General features: G+C 44.8%; 1 long non-coding RNA gene across 2 annotated transcripts in view; it reads left to right on the plus strand.

Moving 5' to 3' along the window:
• LOC121136284 overlaps positions 1 to 23,314 on the plus strand; it is a 99,339-nt gene that overhangs the window by 70,421 nt on the left and 5,604 nt on the right. Inside the window, exons 4-5 of one of the 2 annotated variants that reach the window (XR_005873430.1) lie at positions 12,419 to 12,641; positions 14,483 to 14,716. This is a non-coding gene — a long non-coding RNA (uncharacterized LOC121136284). The remainder of the gene's footprint in view (positions 1 to 12,418; positions 12,642 to 14,482; positions 14,717 to 23,314) is intronic. The other variant, XR_005873431.1, reaches the window with a different exon arrangement.

A 23,314-nucleotide genomic window follows, 5' to 3' on the forward strand; every position in this document is an offset into this window, starting at 1 on the left:
AATGACTGAGGTCCCTAGACAGAAAGAGGAGATTGGGTGGAATAAAACTGATGGTCTTTTGGCCAGAGACGGGCTGGGAGCACAGGGCTGGGAGTTGTAAGAATCAGTAGGCAGGGATCCAGCTACTTAATGTGGCACTATAATTCAGTCCTAGAACCAATGTTATGGGGCTTTTTCAGGTCTTGCTAGAGGAAACAGTGCCTAGGAAGAGGAAGAAGGGGTGCAGGGCTAGACAGAGGGTAGATGGAAATGCAGCTGGTCCTTCATGAGAACCCAGTGGGGGGAACCAATCTATCAGTGTGAGCAGCAACCACGCCGCATGCCCCCTACTTCTCACTCCCTATTCTCAGGATCTTAGCTAAGTTACTCACTGCACAACACCCTGTGACAGAGAAACTGCCAAAGACATCAGGAGTGAGAGCTTTCACTTAGTACAGGAAGCCTCAAATTGTAGGCCAGAATATCCTGAACCTCCTCCGCTTGGGGCTGGAAGATGTTTGAAGAAGGCAGGCATTGATCAAGCCCTGGTATCTTGATGCTGCAGACACTTTCAGAACTTGTGATTGGTTGACAAGTTGGAATTTTCTCTACCAAGAAGAAGAGGAGGAAGAGGCAAGTTACTGAGCTGGAAACTCTAGAGAATATCTGGGGACTCATGAATGCTAAGCCTGTATGTGTAGACCAGTGGCTAATCATTGAGGCTTTATGCTCTGGCCATGCTGCTCCCAGACAAATTCTCTTAGGATGTTTGGTTGATCTATTTTGTCATGTAGGGTGGGTGGGTGGCTAGAAGGGACATTTAATACTGGCCCTGCAGAAGGTTGCTTTGAATTCTGTGCTCTGGACACATGGTGACAAAGTTCATAAAGAAGAATTAGTACAAGGTGTGGCAAAGTAAGTAAGTACCAGTTGCCATGGCAGAGCTTGACCTGAGAACCTTGCTCCCTACCAGTCTTGGTGACATGGATGCTTAACATCAATGGTGCTTCTCCATGGGAAATCTGGCACCCAGAGAAGTGAATGAGTAGTACTGGGTCACACAGCCTGCTGAGACCAAAGGTAGAGCTGACACCCCTGCTTAAAGAGACTGAAAACTGCTTCCCCCTCTCCACAGGGCTCTGTGTATGATGAATATGAATCATCCAAAGGTACTCAGAGTGAGCTGTGACTGGCCTCTTGCTTCTGCCTCCCAATGTGAGCAGCAGTTTTCTTGCCTACTCTACTCTGTCATCCCCAGAGTCAGGTTTGGTGTGTGGGAGGTGCAAGCATGTGGACTCCATGGACTCCAGTAGTGGTATGATTTTCTGTTATTGTCCCCTACTATTGATAGCAGCCCAGGCCAGCCAAGAGCTTTATGCCCACTCCTGTGTCCAGAGGTTGTCTGTCTGTCAGGACCCGGGCAGAAGGATAATGTCATAAACAAGCCATGGGCACTCTAAAGGGATGTGTTTCTTGTTTCCCCATCCTTGTATCCCTGGGAGCTCCTTGAATACAAATATAACATGACATGTCATACCCAGCACTGGCAACTCAGACTCTGCTTGGCATCCTCCTTCCCTGTGCACACTGGTCCTCTCTCACAGGATCTTCGCTAGTACAGGTATAAGGTGAGCTGGCTGGGCTAGGACCCCAGGAACCCTGTCCTAGGACCCAAGACAAGATGAAGTATGTGTGTGTTACTTCCAGCCTGCTCCGCCATGGACCAACTGAGGCCTGTCCCCTGTTTCACTGATGTCCTCAGCAGTATCCTGCTCTTAGTCACAACTTGTGCTGGCTTCAGTCCCTTTCCTGCTCATTCCTTTTGTGTATCTGCCTCCTCATTGCCTTTCATACTGCATGCTTGAATCCAAGTTCTTCCCATGGCCTGAGCTTGGGTGGTGGCTGCCTGCTGGACTCAGTGGGGACACCAAAGGCAGTTCCTGCTTTCTGTTTCTGGTCCTCCTTGGAATGGGAACCTTCCCCTAAATGGGACATGGACTGGTCATACACCATCTTACCACTCAGAAAGCCTCTGGACCATTCTCAGCATCACCCATGCTTTCTGTGGGTTATAGAACCTTGCTGTGTTCTGGGGAAGAACTCAAAACCTTTCAATCCAAATAGGCCTTCCCAAAGAGTTACTGTATCAGGGATCCCTCTGTGCTGCCCACACAGGAAGTGTTCCAAGTGGGGGGAGTCGCATTGCTATTGGCAGATGTCATGCCAGGCATTACATTGTTCTCACTGATGGGCTCAGAAACAATGGAGAAGCGGGACCTCAGGCTTGGAGATCAATAGTGAAGGAAAAGCAGTTCTTAAAAACAAAGCATCAAGTACATATGCTCTTTCAGTACCAGTGACTAAGCAGATGGTGGGAACAGAATGGTGCTATCAGATGTTGCCCAGCAAGAGTTCTTCTGTGGGAGACAATACCCTGTGTTAGGTCCCTGGACCATCCTGGAAAAAAGCCACAGCTCTAGAGAACTGTATGAAGCCAAACATGAGCTTCCTTGCTATCCTCAAAGGATATCAAAACCCAGTAAGTCTGGTCTAGATATGTTTAGTTTCCCTTCCTCCCTCTTCCATTCCTTTGTTAGCTTTTTCTGCCTTTTTTTCCCTCTCATATTCTGTCACCCCCACTTTTTTAAAGAATACAGAATAAAAGGATGATAATGATAGGTCTTGATTGTATTGAGATACTGGTGTGGTGTGGTGGGATTCAGTCTGGGTGGTGGGCTCGTGTCTTCCCACTGAAAGGTCATTGGGCCATGCTTTTACCAGTGGCTTGACTGAGATTTACATGGCTCTGTGGGTTGTAGAAATGGTGAGCTGTGGGGGATCACACCTCACTAGCTCTTGGACACTGAAATTGAGAAGCTACTTTGGAGAAAGAGCCAGGCTTCAGTCATACAGACTCCAGGCACTGGGACCAGAGACACTCAAGTGAGTGTGTGCAGTTAGGGTTGCTAGACTTTGCACCCTGCTTCTATTTTTCTTCCCCCAAAGTCTTCCCATCTCTCGTGGACATTGCTGGATGCCTTGGGCCTGAAGGTTTTATTGTACATGTGTCTAGTTCCAACTTTCTGTCCTGTATAGATACTCTATGAATATTGTTGAATTAGGAGACCTGGCAGGTGAATTCCTCCCAGGATCCTCTGGGAGATGTGAATGCTGTTTCTGTAGGACTTCCATCCTTGCCCCAGGCAAAAGTTCAATTTCTACCGAGCAGTCTGAGATCTGCATAGACATATATACAACACAGTCCGATGGGTCAGTAGTCAGTGTAGATCTTCTCGAACCTGTCAGGTGAAGCAGTGTATAATTAAATGTCATTAAATGGGCTCAGACATGTCCAAGTTCATTAGCACAAGTGCCAGTTGAGTTTGAGTCATTGCTGAGGCTTGGCAGGCAGAGGCAGTCCTAGAGGGAGAGACCTTGTGTTATGGGATGGGTGCTGAGGTCTGGTGCCTCTTAGTAGGAAAAAATGGCTCCAATCCTGTGGATGCTTGACTACAGTGGTGAGTGACTGGAGCAGGATCTGAGCTTTTCAGGATTGCTGTGGTCTCTCAAACCAAAGCAGAAATCTGGGTCCACCAGTCACCAACTTTAAAGGCAGTATGAGGCTTGCCAGGCTCCCTCTAAGGGTGAAACGGCGAAAACTCTGCTGTCCTGAGTGAGTAGCTGGCTCCTGGACACATAGAGGATCAAGGCTGGGCAGTTAGATGTGAGGGGCATGGTGGGAGGTGGTCTTGCATTAAGGAAGCTATTAGCACTGCTGGCTGGTGGGGCAGACGTGTGAACTGTAAACTTATGAGTACCCCCTCACCGTGGTTTCCAACTCCTCATTTAAGATTCAATCCTGGGGTTAAGCAAGTGTTTGTTCAGGTTTCTTTTGAAATTCATATCTTTCAGGGTGTATGTGGAGCGTCAGGTAGCATATTATCTCTTCCTCCAGAGTGTGTCCCCAGGCCTTACACTGGCCTTTCATCTCTATACCAGAGTCCCAAAGCCTGGATAGCTGACTGTGTTTGTTGAGTGAATGAATGATTGGCACTCTGGGCAGGTGGGGCTGCATTCTCAGGTTGAGAGGGAAGGAGGGTGCATCAATCAACTATCATAACTGTGAACAACAGGCAGATAACTGCTGGTGTCGGTGTCAATATCTTAGAGTTGTTTTATATGTAGCATTATAGCGGTACTAGCTTATATATAAAACCAATGACATACAACATTATGGACATAGACTTTCAGTATGTGCTGCTCTTCTGTATCTCCATGACAGCATCTGCCATGGCCTCTCACTAAAAACCTCTGTCTATATCCTCTTCAGAGTCAGTCCAGAGGTAAACCATTTCACAAGATGTTTTTTCCATATTTCTACTCTCACTTGTTAGTGCTTGCAAAAGGCAGGGGCTCTGAGTATTTCTGTTTGAGTCTTGTCCATTTTTTACTGGGCATTTTACACTTAGTGCTTACAAAATGGATCTATCATTGCCCATGAGAATGAGCGGCTGGGCTGCCTCCAGGACTCTTGGCTGGAAGCTTGTGCTCAGCACAAATGGGAGTCCTATCACTCCCCAAGTGCTTGGCATCAAGAGCCTGAGTCAGTATGGAATGATGCAACCTTATGCATGTTGACCCAGCCATGCCTCAGGGAAGCCAGTAGGTGGCATTGGCAGCAGTCCCAGCTGCCAGCACAATTCTCTTGCTATGTTTCTGACCACAGGTCACAGCCTGGACACTGATCCTATGTAAGAGGAAAATCCCTCTCACAACAAAATGCTTGGGGCTGCTTTAGTATTGATGTTTGTGGAACTGGTGACAGGAACAAGTCTCAGGTTCAGATGTGTTCTTACTAATGTGCGTGGTGAACAGTATAGTGGTGGTTACCCATGCCCAGCCTGACACTGTTCTGCTAAAGACTGTGGGCATGTGGATATGTGTGGGTCACGTGGACCAAAGCTGGGTCCCTGAGCTGATAGAACATGTGGTCACTGAGTTGGAGTACAGTTAAACTCAGGCTCAGTGTCCTACTACAGCCAACCCTGTTACATATAACAGAAGGATTATGTTTTAATATTCAAAGGAAAGTGTGTGAGAGGAACTTAGCCACAGTGGAGGATCTCCTTTGTATCAATTATCTCTTGATGCAGAACACATGACACCAAAGCTAATAGCATAAAACAACCTGTCAGCATTTATTATCCTTGGAGTTTCTGAGGTGAGAGCTTCTGGATCAACAGTTTGGGGTCACTTGACTGCATGGTTCTGGATCAAGGTCTCTCAAGAATTAAGGCTGTAAAACACACCTCCAAGATGGTTCTGTCACATGAAAAACTGGTCTGGATTGTCAGGGCCAGTTATTCCCTCAAGTTATGACAAATGGACATAGAAAAGCAGTGAGTAGGGGAAGGGCAGTATGCTGATATAAGGAGAGCAACACAAGGCAAACCGATTAACTGAGACACAGGAAACAAACCCAAAGCCAAAACAGTAAACAAAAGAAATACTGGCCCAAGAAATAAACATGCCTATTTACTGGACTAGGGCACACACAAATGAGCTTTGTAAATGGCAGTGAGATATGCTAACCATTAAGTCTGTTGTTAATTAAGGGGCCAACGAGAAGTGCCTTCTGAGCCTTTCCTTGGGTGTCTAACATCATGGGCTGGCCTATTAACAGTGCTATCCCAAGTTGTGGGGGTGGATAAATTGGGGGTCTCCAGGGAGGATACAAATGAAAAAAAAAGCATTTCATAGAGGCTGCAAGTTTGTAGATATTCAATTCCTATTCTGCTTGGCATTCTCCAGACTCAGACTGCCTCATAAATGGCTGGAATTCATATTTGGGATAATTAGGGGCAGAGGACAGAAAATGCCAAAGCTGGTTTAATCAGCAAAATGGTACTGATGGGCCCCAGGGGCCCCAGTGAAGCTGGCCACACTCTTGACCTCACTAGGGACTCAACAAGGCAACTGTCTTCATCTTTCTCTCTCTCTCTTGCCTTCACCTCTCCTCATTTTACCTCCACCTCTTCCTCCTCCTTCCTAATTTTTATGAGATAAGGTCTTATGAATCACCTTTTGTTACTGTGATAACCCCAACTAATACAAATACCACGAGCAAAAGCAACTAATGGAAGAGTTTATTTGAACTTACAGTTCCACAGAGAGAATCCACGATGGCAGCAGACAGGCACGGAGACAGGAGCAGGAAGCTGAGGCATCATATATTTATCCATACATAGGGAGCAGAATGAACTAGAAGAGGAAAATGGTATAAACTCTCAAAGTCTGACAAAGCTCCTAGCTATGAATTCCCTCCACCAAGGCTTCTCATCCTAAAACTTTCATAACTTCACCAAACAGCACCACTGCCTGGGAGGCATTTCTCATTCAGAACACCACAGTATGCCAGGCTGGCTTCAAACTCATGATCTTCCTACCTCAGCCTCCTGAGACTTACAGACATACCGTACAATCATTTTTTTTCAGTCATGCTGATCTTAGAAGAAGTTAAGTTGGGTCATATCCCTTCCCCCTCACAAAGAGGTGCTTGAGGGAGTGTGATTGTGTCACATTTGCTGTGAAAACTTCATTCATAAGCAGTAGAGGGGCCTTGAGTGCCAGCTGGAAAAGTGTGTTTGGTCATATTGGTCAGATACAGGATGAAAATGTTATTTTAGAAGCATGCCTAACCCACAAGAAACTGGACTCCAACATGCTTTCTCCAGTCTCTAATTTTATTTTCAAAGCACTGTGATGTGGCTCCCTGTGGGTGCATAACTTCAATGTCTGTGGTGTTTCTTGAGGTCCATGGAGGGAGGGATTTGATGGTCATTTTTCCTCCTCCTACAGAATTATGGTCCCTGGTGAGTAACATGCCATGGGCAATGTATTTTTAGTATAGTGTTAGTGGTCTTTACATTATTTATTTTTTACTCGTGTGACTTTGTATGTGTATGTAAAGAACAGAAGAGTATCCAGTCCCCTGGAGCTGGAGTGACAAGAGCTGCCCATCATGGGTGCTGAGCACTGAACTCTGGTTTTATGGAAGAGGAAAAAGTGCTTTTCACCATCTCTTCAGCCCCAGGGTTAGTGGTCTTTGCACAAGGTTCCTTGACTTAGCTGTAAAATTCTTTCTCCAAATGATGCTCCTTTCCTAAAACTTCAACCACCTCTTGCCACTATTTGGCTCAGGACTCCACATTTGTTTCTGAACGTGGTTTTGAGACACATTTAAGCCACCCTCCCACTTCCAGTGCTCATTGAGAGTCTTCCTCAGCAATGAAACTGCTGGCCTCAGTCTCTAAGAATCACCAGGTTCCTTTTCGTCCTGGTGCTCCTTCCTGACAGCCCTGCTTGGTGGCATGCTGTCTTCATTTTGTCTATGTTTGTGCAAGGTTAATAGTCACAAGCCCCTAAGTAGAGGGGCTGCAAACCCCACCAACCATCCAACAGCTAGAAGAGAAGAGTCTCCCCACTGGAGAGATATAAAGAAATTTATTGATTTTTGCATTCTCTTTTTTTTTCCTTTCTGTCCAGGTTAATTTTGTCACCAATTTGGCACACTGGAAAGAGGGAACTTCAATTAAGGAGCGTCTCAATTGGGTTTGTCTGTGGACACATCTTTGGAGGTGTTTTCTTGTTTACTAATTGATGTAGAAGGGATCAGACTACTGTGGTTAGTCTTGTCCTTAGGCAGGTGGGCCTGGGCTGATTGTGTAAGAAAGGAAGCTGACTGTGATCCTGGGAGCGAACCAATAAGCAGTGTTTCTCTGTGATTTCTGCTTCAAGTTCCTTCCTTGAGTTCCTGCCTTGGCTTCTCCCAATGATGTACTATAACTCATAAGTTAAAATAAACTCTTTCCTCCCCAAGTTGTTTTTGAAACTAGAGTCATCACTGTAACTAAATATGCAACAGAAAGAATGTGAACCAGGATTTCTTTGGCGCATGGCTTCAGAGGATTCAGTTTACTGGTGACCAGTCTTGCTTTAAGCACTTGAACAGAACAGCATGGTGGCAGGAGTGTGTGGAGGAAGATGTCCTGTGAAGACAGAAGGCAGAGAGAGAGAGCAATTTGGGAAAAGACTAAAGAGAGATGTAGAACCAAGGAACCACCCCACCAGTGACCCACTTGCTCTTACCTTTCACCACCTCCCAATAATGCCATCCTATTATGAGTCCATCAAGAGATGAGTCCATTCATAGGTCAGAGCCCTCATGATCTAATTATCTCTTTGAATGTCCTCACAGACACACTCAGGGATGCACTTTATCAGTCCCCTAGGCATTTCTCATTACAATCAAGTTGACAGTCAAGATTAATCATCACACTTGTGGGAGATCTCAGACCTCATGAATGGCACACCAGGGTTCAAATGCAGATCTCCCACGTGGGCTGGATGCTGGACTCTTAACCATGCTTCTGGGATAAGCACATGTAGATCAGAGAATTAAGGAAGCTATGGCCAGAAGCAAAATTGAGTTGATTGTAAGGGTGTTCTGTGTAAGGAACACCAAGCTCTGAGAGAGCAGTGCTGTGCACAGGTCACTTACAATATTCTTGGTTACCTGCTGAAGTTTTTCCCCGAGCAAGATTGCACGCTCTTTAAGATAGCATGTTTCATTTATATTTGCTTTGATCCCACCACAGTGTTTGCAACCAGTACCTGTCAAGTACCCAGTCCAAGTCCAGCCAGCATTTTCTGTAACTAGAAGTAAAATGAGGACGTGTTCTATGCGGCTGAGTTTGCTCACACCAGCCTCTTCATTTTCAGAAGCCAGTAGAGTCCCATCATTGCTTTGGTCTATTATAGTGGAGAGTTTGGAACTTATCATCAAAATATGCAGACTAACACAAGGATGGAAATTCAACTGATATCACAGCATGTCCAGCCCTGCTTTCCTCCCCAGTTCCTAGAAAGAAGCTCCAACTTCACTGGCTCTCTTTCAGACTCTAACATCATTCATACTCACCATGCAGGTCTAGTGTAAGCCTGAAAGAAGTGGAAATCAGAAGGCTGACCTTGAGACCATTAGCACAGTGAAAGCAGGACTCATCTGCTTCCACTCTGCCATCATAGTAGCAGCCTTAGGACAATTGTTACCATGAGAATTGGGTCTGGAGCTGTCATTAAATTACATACATGTCTGCTGCATCCGGCTATTAAAGTTTTGGTAAATTAATTCTTCATGGCCTTTTAATCAAGAGCAGATGATCAAGGAAAAGGGACTTAAGGGAAGTTCTTTAAAGAAGGTGCCACCATGAAGAAGGCTATGTATATCGCCAGCCCAAGGATTCCAGGAGAGCCCAGGGCTTGGGATCTCAGAGTAGGCAGAGAAGAGATGTGTGAGGAGGTTGTGACATCTAAGATTGAGAGTCAGCTTGACTGGACTGCGTGCCCTAGGAGGGTAGTAAAGCCCACCTCTGGGTGTGCTGTGTCTGTGGAGACATTTCTAAAAGCAGTGAGGTCCTGAAGGCTCTAACCTTATCAGTGAACTGACAGATTCAACATCTGAGTAGACTGCTGGACTGAGTGGGTCTGTGGAAGCAAAATTTAGTTGGAGGGAGTTGGTGTCTATCATCAAGACTCTGAGACATTTATCCTGTCTCTTCCTTCCATCCTCTGCTTCCTGTCTTCCACAAGAGAAGCAGTTCTGTCATTCTTCCAGGATGTTATACTCCACCATAGGCCCAGAATCAATGGAGCCAGAAAATACTGGATGCAAACCTCTGAAACCATAAGCAAAAACAAAACCAAAAACCAAAACCCTATCTTCCTTCCTATGTTTCTTTCAGGTTAGTCCCTGTGTCTGAGTGACACAGGAGATGATGAAGCATCCTACCACCGACTCTGGGAGGGTGGTGTTGTATGGGTGAGAGTGTCATGAGTGATTTCTGGGGACTCTGCCTCTGGTCTCCCACCTATAGTGCTCCATCAGTCACTCATGGCCGACACTAGCTGCCTACTTCCCAAAGAGGACTCATTAGCTGTGGCTACAGAGTCTCCTCCTGCCATATGGGGCGAGACTGTCCACTCCCAGGAGCTGGTGCTGCCCTGTGCTGACTTTTGCTCCGATTTTCAGTGAAGTGAGAAAAGAAAACATGACCGGTGTTTTGTATAGTTATACTTACTTAATTTAGAGGGTACATTTTCCTTTATTCTAAAATTACACCTTCTCTGTGCCTTTGGCCTCATGTTGCCCTCTCTGTTGTGAAATGATGGTGATTATAAATAATTATTGACTTGACAAAACACAAAGCTTTCAAAGGCCTGTCCATCCCCTAGCCTTCTGAAATCCTGGTATTCGTACATACCCTTGGTAAGATACAGTTCCCCATTCATCAGGCAAGGTGTGCCCTTCGCTCAGTGTAGAATGAAATTCAGGCTGTTCCTCTCAGTCCCCCTGCCTTGAGGTGGGGAGGGTTCTCTGAAGACCCTCCAGCTGGGATCCATTTGGAACGTGGGAGGGGAAACAGGGTAGGAATTATGCCTCTAGTCTTAAAAATGGGGGAGGAGAGCTCAGAGAAGCTGAGTCCATTAGGGGTTGGGAGAGAAGGAGAAGGCTCTCCATGCCTCAGCCTGCAGTGCCTGGGGCAGTGTCCATGTGATTGACAGTGATGGAGTTATTATGTGCAAAGTGTATGGGACACTCTGGCACAGCATGTTCTCTTAATGACATTTACTGGTGTCAGCTTCCTCCCAGCTTCTACAGTGTAGTGACATAGAAACGGTGGTGGTTGACTGTGACACAACCAAGTGTGACTGATTTCCTGCTCCTTGAGCACTTGTCGGGTTGGAGAAGTCCCTGTGACTGGTTCTGACCTGTGAGATGTGGGGGAAGAGAGGAGTTTTAAAACCAGGGCAAATAAATCCTGTCTTGAGTCGAGACAGCCTCTGCTAGCCTAAAATCTAGAGCGCTACAGATGAACCTCCTGGGACATACAGGGGAAAAAAAAAGAACCTACATTGTTGGAGGTTTTGTAGTGAAATAGATCCTAAAGATATTGGCATGTTTGTTACTGCAGTTCAACCCATTCCATGCAGACTGATTCAGGAAGTTAAATTGCAGGTAGATATTTCGCTGGGGCCCTTGCACACATGCAGTTAGCCATTGCCCAGATGTGTTTTTGCTATTCTTCAGTCCCACAAACTCTATTCTTAAGGAGCTTTCAGACAACCTCTAAGTAACTGCAGTTGCCAGCCTGAAATGGAGGGCCCTGGCTCTGAACTTAGCCTCTTCAGTTAGTGAGGCCTTCTTGGTATGAAGTTCAGCAAGCTAACTGCACTTCTCTATGAGTAACCTTCCCAAGCATTGCTTACAGGGACTGCAAACTCATGGGGATATTATAGGGATGACATCTCCCAAGGTCTTGGGTGTCATGGGCCTACTTCTCCTCTGGAGTTCAGTGCCAACCAGAAACAAAAAACTGCATGAGGAGTCATTAAGGGGAAGTTCTGTTATTAAGACTATAAAACTAGGTGATAGGCTAGAAAGAGACTTTGGTGGGGAGGACTGCTGCAGATCCATGTCCTGTTCAGGGCTCTGAGTTGGGAGCAGTGAGCTGGGACCCGCCAAGAATAAAAGCACACTAGATGGAAGAGTCAAGATCACTATTGTTAATGTGAGAAATGTTGTGCTGAGCCACTATAGAGTCAGTAAGTGGGCACTGAACCCTCTGCGGGTGCCAGCATACAGCAATGAATAGAGAATAGGGGATAGTCAGTGCCCGTAGACCCAACCTCCTGAGACTATATTTGCTCATTTGTCAAGCACTTGGTGGTGTGTGTGTGTGTGTGTGTGTGTGTGTGTGTGTGTGTGTGTGTGTGTGTGTGTGCTAGCACAGAGCTATAGAGTGTGGCATTGTCTTTGAACTCACCATATGGAATAGAAAACTGGGGCCCAAGGTAACCAGGATTCTGGTCAATGATATAAACAGTGACACTGTTACCTGTGGTCATCTCAGGGCTGTGAGGGTAGAAGGCCTCGGCTATACAGCACCTGTTAATGACATAAGCTGGTAATCCCATCATGCCATTCCCGTAGTACTCATGCTCGCTGGTTTCCTCTGGGATTTCAGAGTTCCTGTACTAGATGAAGCCAGGAACTACATGGGCTTTGTGCCTAAGAATCAGGTCTTTTTTTCCTGAAGGGTAGTAATGGCAGGAACAAGGATGTGCCTTTGAAGGGTAGACCTTGTCCCAGGCCTCGTCCTGTCCTTACTTACTTGTCTCTCTGGTGTCTGGCTGTCACAGAGTGGGCAGATATAATCCACTATGCCATTTGTCAGGATGTTCTATCTCACTACAAGCATCTGGAGCCAAAACTGTGAACCAAAATGAATATTTCCTCTTTCATTTGTCTTTTCTTGGATACTTTTTATCACAGCAATGTAAATTCCACTAACGACCTTCTCCTTCTGATGAATTTCAGGGTAGAGTTCATGACTTGCAACTCCTTTACCCCATCTCACTGAGGGGAATGCCTAGAGAGAGAGAGACCTTCGTGGAGCATGGGAGAAGTTCACATATGGGATGTGGCTACTAAGGAGACCTTGATGACAATACCAGCCCTTGTCAGGATACTTTCCTGTCAATAGGATCACCATTGTCCTCCTGGATCTCCACACGGCCCTGCTGGCATATCCCCCTTACAGGTAAGAATTAAGTCACACAGGGATGAGTACACTAATCTAGTAAGCTACTGTCAGGACGTTCTCTTGGACCTCACAGGCTCCACCAGACCCTAGGGCTGGGTAAATGGTTCCGTATTTGACAGGTGCTATAGTGAGATAGATAAATGAGGAATATTTATAGAGCACCTCAGCTCCATAAAGGGGCTTATGGTGCTTTTAAGAATGTAATACGTCAATGTTCATTTCTGGCTTTAGAGCCGAGTGGACATTGTGAGATGTAATAAAGCCACATCCAAACATACCAAGGGAACATGCAAGCAGCTCTGCTCAAGAATGTGCCGAGGAAGGCAGCCTTCCAGTCTCCCCAACTCTTTGCAATTAATCAGATTTCCTAGAACATCTGCTTTGGTGTATTGTCCGTTTTGCATTTAAATTTGTATAATGGCAGCTGTTGGGAAATCAAAAATATCTGTGGGGCTTCAAGTCAGTGGAAATTACACTCTGGTGGCGACTGGATGTTAGGCTGGACTGCCTGCCCAAGGAGGTGATCTAATCCTTTCCGAAGATCTCACTAGGCAGGTCCTGCCTGCTGCTGGTCAGCTGGGGGATTTCATCAGCTATCCATCTATGGTCATATGTCTGATGTTCTGAGAGTTCACGCAACTTGATATGTATTTCAAGGGTTGGGAAATATGATTGCAGCAAATATATAAGAATGCAAGGGTAGAGGCAATGGATTCACAATCCCTAGGACAAAGAATGTGTGTTTTGATGGCAGTTTCCAAAGGAGGTGGTGGAACGGGTAGAGATAAGGACGTTTAGATGACCAGACCTCCCTCATCTGTGTGCTAACATGATGGACCTGCCACTTCTCTTCCAGCCCTCTCCCTTCTCATTCATGCTTTCTTGCATGCTCTCCTGGCTATTGCTGGCATCTTGGCCATGGTTAGACAATCTTTACCTGACCTACAGTTGCCCACCCCTGCATCCACTCTTCCTTGCCATTTACCTAGCTCATTATTGCTTGTGCCCCTTAATCCTAATTCTACCTTACGGGCCCTTCCTTAGAGAGGCCTTTCTTACTGTGTTGTCTAAGAAGCCCAGGCTTCTCTGTCCTCTCTCATTCTGCCTATTTTTTCTCCATTGCCCTTTTCTTTTCTACAGTGTCCATTTCTATTATCTTTCATTTATTAATCACATGTTGGTTCTGCGAAGACGTGGGTTCTAACATGGCAGCCCTGTCTGCTTGCCAGTGGGCATCTGAACAAGGAGAGTGAATGAAAATTATTATTATTGTCTAGAAGCTGGGCTGGGCTCCCCAGAAGCAGGAAAAACTTGGGGCCAGACCTGGGCTTTGATCACTTCCTTCTCTCTGATTTTGTCTGATAAAAGTGAAGAGGAATTAATTGTTTGGGCCACTGGGTGCTTTTACATTGACTCTATCATCATCTGGCCTGGCATTTCCCAAAGGGACAGAGAAGAAACATAAGAACCTTTTTTTTTAATGCCAACTAAGTATTTTTAATGTACTAGGGAAAACATGCTAACTCAAACTAAGTCTGTAACCTTATCAAAGTAAGATGTTTGACAGCCCCCCTCTCCCTACCCTTTCCATTCTTGCCCCTTCTTTTTTGTGTCAATCAAGCCTTTAAATGTAGATGAAGACGTCCTTGAATTGGATATTCTCCTGCCTCAGCCTACTGAATGTTGATCAGTGTGTCATCCCACTCATAGTGGAATCTTTTTAAAATTGTGATACTATTTTTCTTTTAGAATATGTGCCTAATTCAAAGAAAGTCTGAAGCAGGAATCAAACTCACTGCCTGTCTTTTCACACAAAGCTTTATGCTTTTTTTTCACAGGGCTCCATGTCTGCTGTGGCTTCCTCAGTGCCCCAGTGGCACAGCTGAGTACTTGTATAGCAGAGATTTCATTGCCCACACAGAACAAAGGGTTTGCCATCTTGTTCTCATAAGAAAAGCAAACAACAAATAATTTGTCAAGACAAACAAATAACAACAAACGATGCAATGAGCATCATTTGTATGTTGAGTTAGTGATCATCTAAACCACATCCTTCGGTGGGCTGACAGGAGGTGAGTCTAAGGCTTGACCTCAGTGTCTGTTCCCTGTTGAGACGGAACCTCTGCGCATGGCTCCCTCTAGCCTTTAAAAGCCAAGTTAGAAATAGGATTTCTTGTCCAAAGGAAGTAGATTTCCCAGGTGGTTCAAGGTGCATCTAGAGTCTAGTGAAAGGAAAAGCAAAGAGTTGAGACTCCCAGGCCAGTGAACCTCAGACTGGACCAAGGCTCCCAGTAAAGGACAGGCCATAACAGTGTGATCTTCACTCTATTGGGCTTAGTGGTCAGGAAGTGCAGCTCAATAAACAGCAACCAGCAAAGCAAGACTCACAAGGTGACTTTTCACATAGCCAGGGAGACCAAGGGAGAAAGTTCCTAATCCACAGGAACTGCTGGGAGTCAGAGGGAGCAGTGGAATAGGAGGAGGCCACAACAAGGTGGCTCAGATGGGCCATGGATCCATAGCCTTGCATGGCAACAGTAATTATACCAGAGCAAAGGGCTCTTTGAAAGAGTGACATAATAAAACTCTCAAACCAGGCGTAATTTCCCCTGACACCCAGCGTGCATGAATAACACATACAGTCAAATAGAAGAGTAATCAGACTTGAAATATTCCTTTAATAATACGTTTGCCAGATCAAATATTAAAAATAGAAGATGGAGAAAAGGAGCAGCCATCCCCCGTGGTATATACTCCATAAATATTGCTTCATTAAGCTGTCTGCAATGTTCGGGGAGATGGATTTCCAAATATGGCGCAGGTTCCAGACTGCTGGCTGTGATGGAGCAGAAGATGTAGGGCTGCAAGCATCACCTTGCCTTCCTGTGTTGTCTGCCTTTTTGACGAGGGCATCACTTAACAGCCAGAGCTGGCCTGACATCTGCCCAAAGGACACATGCGTATTTATTTGTAGCCAAATCTCTCCCCTTGGTGCACCCATGACTTTCAGTTCAGCCAAACAGTGGGAAATTCATAATGATGGCACTTGATTTTCTCAAGATCTTCGAGTGTTAGACATCCCAGCCATCCTTCTGGTGTCTTTCTGGAGGCAGGGTCAGGATGGCAAAGGTAGAGATTTTGTTGCCAACCTAGGCTGTTGCCTACAAGGAAGTAGATGGGTAAATGGGTAAAGGCACTGGAAATCTGAATGACTCTTTGGTTAGAGTTGAAGAAGAATTTGAAGGGGCCAATGGTTTTGTTCCAGAGGGTGAAACAAGGGGATGACAAGTTCATGCCCAGGCTGGACTCTATAGTAAGACCCTGTCTCAAAATAAAAAAGATAAAGTAAGCATTTGGAGAGTTGGAAGACTAAATCTCAATTCAAGGCCACAAATAGTTACTTTTGAGTTTCATGCATCATGTTAATAAAGGGTAAGAAAAACAATTGATCCAAATGTAATGGTCTGAAATAGTCACTGTAATCCTTACAGCCTGCTTCAGGCTGGCTCTGTTTGTCTAAAGTGCTTGGCTTTGATACCCTGAATCCAGGGTTAGTCAATGCTCAAAGACACAGAGAGCCCAAGTGTTAACTGACTGACTGATAGTGAACTTGTGGTAAATGAAACTTGTTTTGATTTCAAGAAAATTTTGTTCTCTATGTCATTCCACTGCCCATTGCCACAATATTGATTTTTAGAAACATAGTTTGTATTTATTTATTTATTTATGTATTGGTTTTTCGAGACAGGGTTTCTCTGTATTGTTTTGGAGCCTGTCATGGAACTCACTCTGTAGACCAGGCTGGCCTCGAACTCACAGAGATCGGCCTGCCTCTGCCTCCAGAGTGCTGGGATTAAAGGTGGGTGCCACCAACGCCCAGCGAAACATAGTTTTTAAAAAGTTCAATGCAATATATTTTTATTTGATCTTTAAACCATGAAGAATTTGTTTGCCTTTTTTTTAAATATTGCCCTTATTGGTCTGGAATTTGCTAGGTAGACCAGGCTAGAACTCAGAAAGGTCCACCTGCATTCCCTCCCTGAATGCTGAGATTAAAACACTACACCTGTTTCTTGTTGACTTTTAAGCATTTTTCCCCTTACTTTTTAATTTTATTTTGTGTCTATGGGTGTTTTGCCTACATGTGAGTACAGTACCTGCAGAGGCCAGAAGAAGACATAAAATCCCTGGGAACTGGAGTCAACAAAGAGTTGTGAGCCTCTGTTTGGGTGCTGGAAATTGAATTCTGGTTCTCTGAAAAAGCGGCAGATGGTCTGCTGAACCATCTCTCTAGCACTTGACCTTTAAGCATTTTGAAGAAATAATTTTACAAAAGGAGCAGTTATGAAATGGCACCCCTTCCCTTCTACTCATCCATAGCCCACTTAGGCTCACCCCTCTCCCCAACCAGCTTCATGCACCATTGTTGTCATCCCTCTACACATGGAAACTTTGGGGGTCTGCCTATTTGTGATTTGAGAGGATGTCTTTCAGTTCTGGGACTCAGATGGGGCACTTCATCACTCCTTGCTCTTCCCACCCTCACCAGGACTTGCCAACTCTGGGCAGATAGCCCAAGGATGGATTCAAGGTCACAACAAGTGATTTTTCATCAGATTGCAATTTCTCAAACTTTGATCACCACAGTTCACTTTCAGAACTTTCTATGTGTACATAGCCCTAGAAAATGATTTACTTGTTTGTATTGAGTTAACAAGCACACACCCCAGCAAGTGCTAAAGGCTGCTGACTCCAAGGGATCCCCTTCCTGGGCCTGACAATGGTCTTGGGCTACAGGCTAGAAAGTCAAGGGCACTATCATCTGCAATCAAATGGCTTATCTCTATGCTGTCGCTTAAAGTGCCATCCCCTTTCCCTATCTGGAACTTCATGAAGCTGTCATTGTATCTCTGGTACACAAGGAGAGCTTTGGGGGCATCCTTGGGATATGAGCCCTGAGGGCTGGTCACACAGAAGTGTCCATTGCACCTGCACCATTACTAAAAGCATTGTGATGATAGATCATCTGGTATTAAACACAGAGGCAGTCCCTTTCTCAGTATAATCATGATAAATGGAAAAACCCAGACAGGTGAATTTTAATAGGCATACAAATGCACTCAGATTAATTAGATTGCATTTCCAAAAAAAGTGCTTTTCTCATTCGCTCCATAAATCTGAACGGGGGCCTCTAAAACATAATAGCCATCACACACTGAAATGCATGATGACATAATAAAAGATTACCAGAGCATGCACACAGTTAGGCAGGAAGTTGGAACAGGCTGGGCACAGGAGGGGCTATGTGGCAGTGCAAGTGCCAGCGGTAGTTAAGGGGAGTTCCACAACCATAAGGGTGAGCAGACTGAAGGAACTCCAGGCATGTTTCTGCTTTGGGAAAGATCTCTTAAATCAGTAACATTTCCTCCCCTGGCCCATTCAAAGCAGGGATATTAGATGAAAGACACCCTGCGCCTTCTCTGCTTGTGTCTTCCATGAGAAATAAGGGTGATGCTTTACAGTAGACAAAGAGCCTGGGGGTCAGTGGAGGAGAATAAACAGGGAGCCTGGAGATGGGGAAAGACAGAAGGCAATTTTTAAATCTCACCCTTTCTACATGGGACACTGAGCTCTTTATGTCTGCTCAGGTGAGAAAACAATGCTTTGCAGACAGGGAGCATAGAATGCCCTGCATGAAAAGTTCTATTTAGAAGTGTCTGAAAGGCAGGGTGTGAGAATGGGAAAAAGTCACAAAGAGTATTCTTTCAAGCTCACTCTTGAAGCTTCAATCTGTCAGCTGGACCTGATCACTGTCCTGAGCCCACACTAGTCAGGTGTTCCTAGAGTGTCTGGAGTCAGTGCTGGTGGTCACTTGGAAACAAATTAGAAAGGAAACTCAGTTAAATTGGCACTTGAGTTGAGCAGTAGGTCATTTGTTAGCTTAAGCATGTCCTCCATGCAAGGATTCATTCACTGCTTACATGGATTTCTCATGGATCTGGGTACTCTGTATTCTACAGAATGACACTAACCCCAAGGTCAAAACTACACAACTAACTGTTGGCAATGTCAGTCCTTAAAGATCCAGACTCTTGTGGGAGCGCCTAAGCCCTGCCCTGAATGAAATGACAGACTCTGGAGACCCCCCCATGGAGGGCTTCACTCTCCCTGGGGAACGGAATGGGGATTGGCTGGAGGGCTGGGGTCGGTTGTGGGGGCAGAGAAGGGGAGGGAGAGGGAGCTGGGATTGACATGTGAAGCAAGCTTGTTTCTAATTAAAATTTTAAAAAATCTAAAAACAAAAAAATCCAGCCCCATATGGTTGTTTTGTGTTAAGATTTCCACCCCATTTGTCACTAAACTGTACCTCAGGTTCACACTCATCAACCTGGACTGTGGTATCAGAAACACCCGCTTGTGATCCTTGTTGACAGAACTCATGGTGGGGATAAAGATTTGAAGTCTCAGGCCCCCACTGTCAGTCATCAAGGCACAACAAATGCTAGTCTGCCTTAGGAGCTGAGACAGTGACCTGTGTCTGAGATGTGGCAAGCCCTGCTGGAGGGAGGTTAGGGGTGGCTGAAGGATTACATTTCCCATGGTCTCTGACAGTGCTGAATGTGGGCTCCCTGTGGATGTGGGATTGTCCTGTTTCTGGCTATCTTGTTTTGAGTCACCTGACGCTAGCCTGACACTCTCCTTGCTGTCACTCCCAAACCTGCTGTCCCTTTGCCCACTCACATGCCTTTAAATCACAGCAGCAGCAGTCAGCTGCAGGTTGGTTCGGAGCAGATGTTCTCTTCCTCATCCTTGCTTCCTCACCAAGGATGGAGCCCATTCTCTAAGCTTCCTCAGAGTCACTTAGGAATGACCCCAATTGTCCATGTTTCAAGCAGCTAAGCGGGCATTTTCTTCGGAAAGCCTGGCCTACGGAACCACTGTGTACAATTTAAGACCTTAATTAAGGGGTGGTCAATCAGAGACCACCTTAGAAGTCCCAGCTTTGAAGCATGTGCTGTTTTAGTTCATGGCATGTTTTGAAATGTGACATTGGGATGTAGGCTGGGTCCTTGAAAATTCTTACTTGCAAAAAAGTTAGTGGTTCAGATTGTGTTGAGGCACAAAATACAGATCAAGTCCAAATGTAGCTAACATACAAGAACTAGGCATGAAACAGCCTACATTGTTTGTTATTGATTTATTTTTTTATTTTTCAAAATTTTTTTCAATTTTTACTCTGTGTGTATGGATGTGCACTCTGTGCATGCAATGCCTCTAGAGGCCAGAAGAGAGCATTAGATTACCAGGAACTGGAGTTACAGACAGTTGTGATCTGCCATGTGGGTGCTTTGAATCGAACCAAGGTCCTCTGGAAGGGCAGCCAGCACCCTTAACCTTTGAGCCATCTTGTCAGCTCTTACTAAGTTGTTTTGCTTTATTTTGGTTTTGGTTTTGGCTTGTTTTGTTTTGTTTTTCAGGTAGGATCTGACTTCGTAATTTGTAACACAGGTTGTTGAACAAATCATGATCCTCCTGCCTCAGGCTTCTGTGTACTGAAGTGTACAGGTATGCAAGAGTAAAAAGGAGGAAGATACTGGCCAATGTCATTGGGTTTAATATTGGAGGAAAGAAGGATTAAAAAGATATGTGACTCTCTGTCTGGATAAATCTTCTAATGCTCTCATGGCTACATGCAAGCAACCATCAGAAACTGCAACAAAGCCAAACAAAATCTAGCGACTACATGGGAAAGCATAGAGTACCTTTGCTTCATTGTTATTTGATAAAGACTTAAACAGAAAAAAATGTTAAGTCTCCATCTTGTTCCTCTGAGAGCTGAGGTTGCACAATTTCTGTAATTACAAGGAAATATAGAAAACAGTCCACACTGTAAATTAAGCTTTTATTAACCTAAGAACTTGAAATGAAATAAATCCAGGAATGCTGGTTGTATACTCCCTTGATATCATTTTTATACCCATCCTTCCTAAAGTGCTGTGAGGATGCTGGCATTTCTTCCTGCAACTATCAGAGTGCAGAATTTTGCACTAATATTTTTTAAAAAATTAGATTTATTGATTGAAACTTATGCATACAGGTGTTTTACTGCATGTGTGCACCATGAGCCTGCAGTGCCTTCCAGGGTGAGAAGGGAGTGTCTGAGTCTCCTGGAACTGGAGATACAGATGGTTGTGGACTGCTGTGTGGTTGCTGCAATTAAACCCAAGTTCTCTGCAAGTACAGTCAATGCTTTTAACTGCAGCCATCTCTGCAACTCTGTATTAGTCATTTGTATTGGGAGTTTCACTATGTAGTTCAGGATGGACTTGAACTCACAATCCTGCCTCAAGCCTCCTAAATGCTGGCATTATAGGCTTATATTGCAATGCCTGAATTTGAGTGCTATCTTTAAAAAGTGAGTTACTGTGAGGGGAAGGGAGAGAAACTATGAATTCATAACAAACCCAGTTGCAGGGATGAACATCGTAGACCTTGTACTGCAGGCACACCAGTATACTGTAGGTGATAGGAGGGTGCTCCCTGCCTCAGTCTGACAGTGACCAACAATAAATTGTGATGTCCAAGGAGTGAAGTTCTCAGGTGGGGCATGAGGGTACTGACTGCAAGGGCTGCAAAGGGGTTTTCTGAACCTAAATGATAGCTGTGGTTACATAGAGGTTAGCCATGGGTGTTTCTCTTATAAAGACTGATAAATTGGATAATTTATTTAGGCATATGGTTGTTTTGCCTGCATGCATTTCTGTGAACCAGGTGCATGCTTGGTGTCCATGGAAGCCAGAAGAGGGTGTCAGATCCCCTGAAACTGGAGTTAAGATGGCTGTGAGCTACCACGTGGTGCTGGGAATCAAACCCAGTCCTCCATAAGAGCAGGCCGTGCTTCTGGTGAGCATTTCTTAAAATTCATGAAATTGTGTTGTTAAATAGTTGCATCTCAGTATGTAAAAATTATATCTCAATAAACTACTGTATGAATATTTTTTTAAATATGAGTAAGAATTTGCCTCTATGAAATTAAAAAGTTCTGAATGGATCTCTTGTGCCTGTCTCCCTTTCTCTGTCTCTGTCTTTCTCTCTATCTCTATGGGGAGGATGAGAACTTCAGGGAGCAGGTTGGCCTCCTGAATGCAGTAGGCAGGTTGGGGGTTGATCAGAGAGAGGAAGATACATCTTGATAGGAGGTGCCTTTTCAGGGTTAGGAAGAAACCTGGTGTCAGAGAAACTCCCAGGAAGCCACAGGGATGACCACAACTAAGCTCACTAGCAATAGTGAAGAGGGAGCCTGAACTGACCTTCCCCTATAATCAGATTGGTGACCATTTTAATTGTCATCAGAGAAACTCTATCCAGTAACTGATGGAAGCAGAGGCAGAGAACCACAGCCAAGCACTGGGCTGAGCTCCAGGAGTCCTCCTAAAGAAAGGGAGGAAGGATTATATGAGTCGGGGTCAAGGTCATAGCATAGGAATCCACAGAGACAGTTGACCTGACCTAGTGGGAGATCATGGACTCTGGACCAAATTAGGGAGCCTGCATGGGACTGACCTAGGCCCTCTACATGTGTGTGACAGTTGTGTAGCTTGGTCTCTTTGTAAGGCTCCTAGCAGTAAGATTTGGGAACCTAGATTACATCTCCCAGCCTTGATGCACAGGGAAGAGCTTGGTACTACCTCAACTTGATGTGCTGTGCTTTTTGCTCAAGTCCATGGAAGATCTGCCCTTTTCTAAATGGAGGTGGACAAGGAGTGTATGGGGGCGGGGTAGATGGGAGTCGGGTAAGCAAACAGGAGAAAAAGGAAGTAAGGAAACTATGGTTGGTATGTAAAATAAATGAAAAAAGTTAATAAAATAAATAAAAATATGAGAGTTTTCTTCTAAGACATTAAAAAAATTCTGAAGGAATCTCCATGTGTCTATCTTTCTCTGTTTCTCTGTCTCCTTCCTTCTCTCTCCCTCTCCAGTGAGCTATTGAATCTGACTTACTAGTATCTACTTGGGGACTTTCACATCTATGTTTATCAATATTATTGTGTGTGATTTTCTTTTCTTATAAAATCCTTGTCTGGCTTTGGTGTCAGGGTCCTGCTGGCCTCTCTTAGAATTTAGGAGTATGTCTTCCTATTCTAATATGTGAAAACTTCTAAGATATTAGTTCTTTGTTAAAGTTGAATCATGGAGTTATCAGATCTTAGGCTTTGCATTGTGGAGTAGCTTTGCTGACAAGGCAATTTCCTCACTTGTTCTGATTGGATTTCGTCTTCATTTGGTTTATTTTCCTGATCCTGATTTCATTTATTTCTACTCTTCTTTTCTTTCCACTAATTTTGGGCTTATTTTGTTGATTTTTTTTAGTATTTTGAGTATTTGCATTTATTTGGCACTCTTAATTCTTGGCTTGTGTAGACATTTATTACTATAAACATTATTAGAATTTTCCCTCCCCCATATCTATGGACTTCAGAGATGACTCAGTAGTTAAAAACACTACCTGCTCTTGCAGAGGACATGGGTTAGGTTCCCAACTCCACATGGTGACTCACAACCATCTGTAGCTCCGTTCCAGGGGAATCTGATGCCCTCATCTGGCCCCTTTGAGTTCTGCTTGCACTTTGGTGCACATAAATACACACAGACACATAAAAACACTCATG

This window comes from Mesocricetus auratus, unplaced genomic scaffold (genome assembly GCF_017639785.1).
Source record: "Mesocricetus auratus isolate SY011 unplaced genomic scaffold, BCM_Maur_2.0 Super-Scaffold_100057, whole genome shotgun sequence".
Lineage (NCBI taxonomy): Eukaryota > Metazoa > Chordata > Mammalia > Rodentia > Cricetidae > Mesocricetus > Mesocricetus auratus.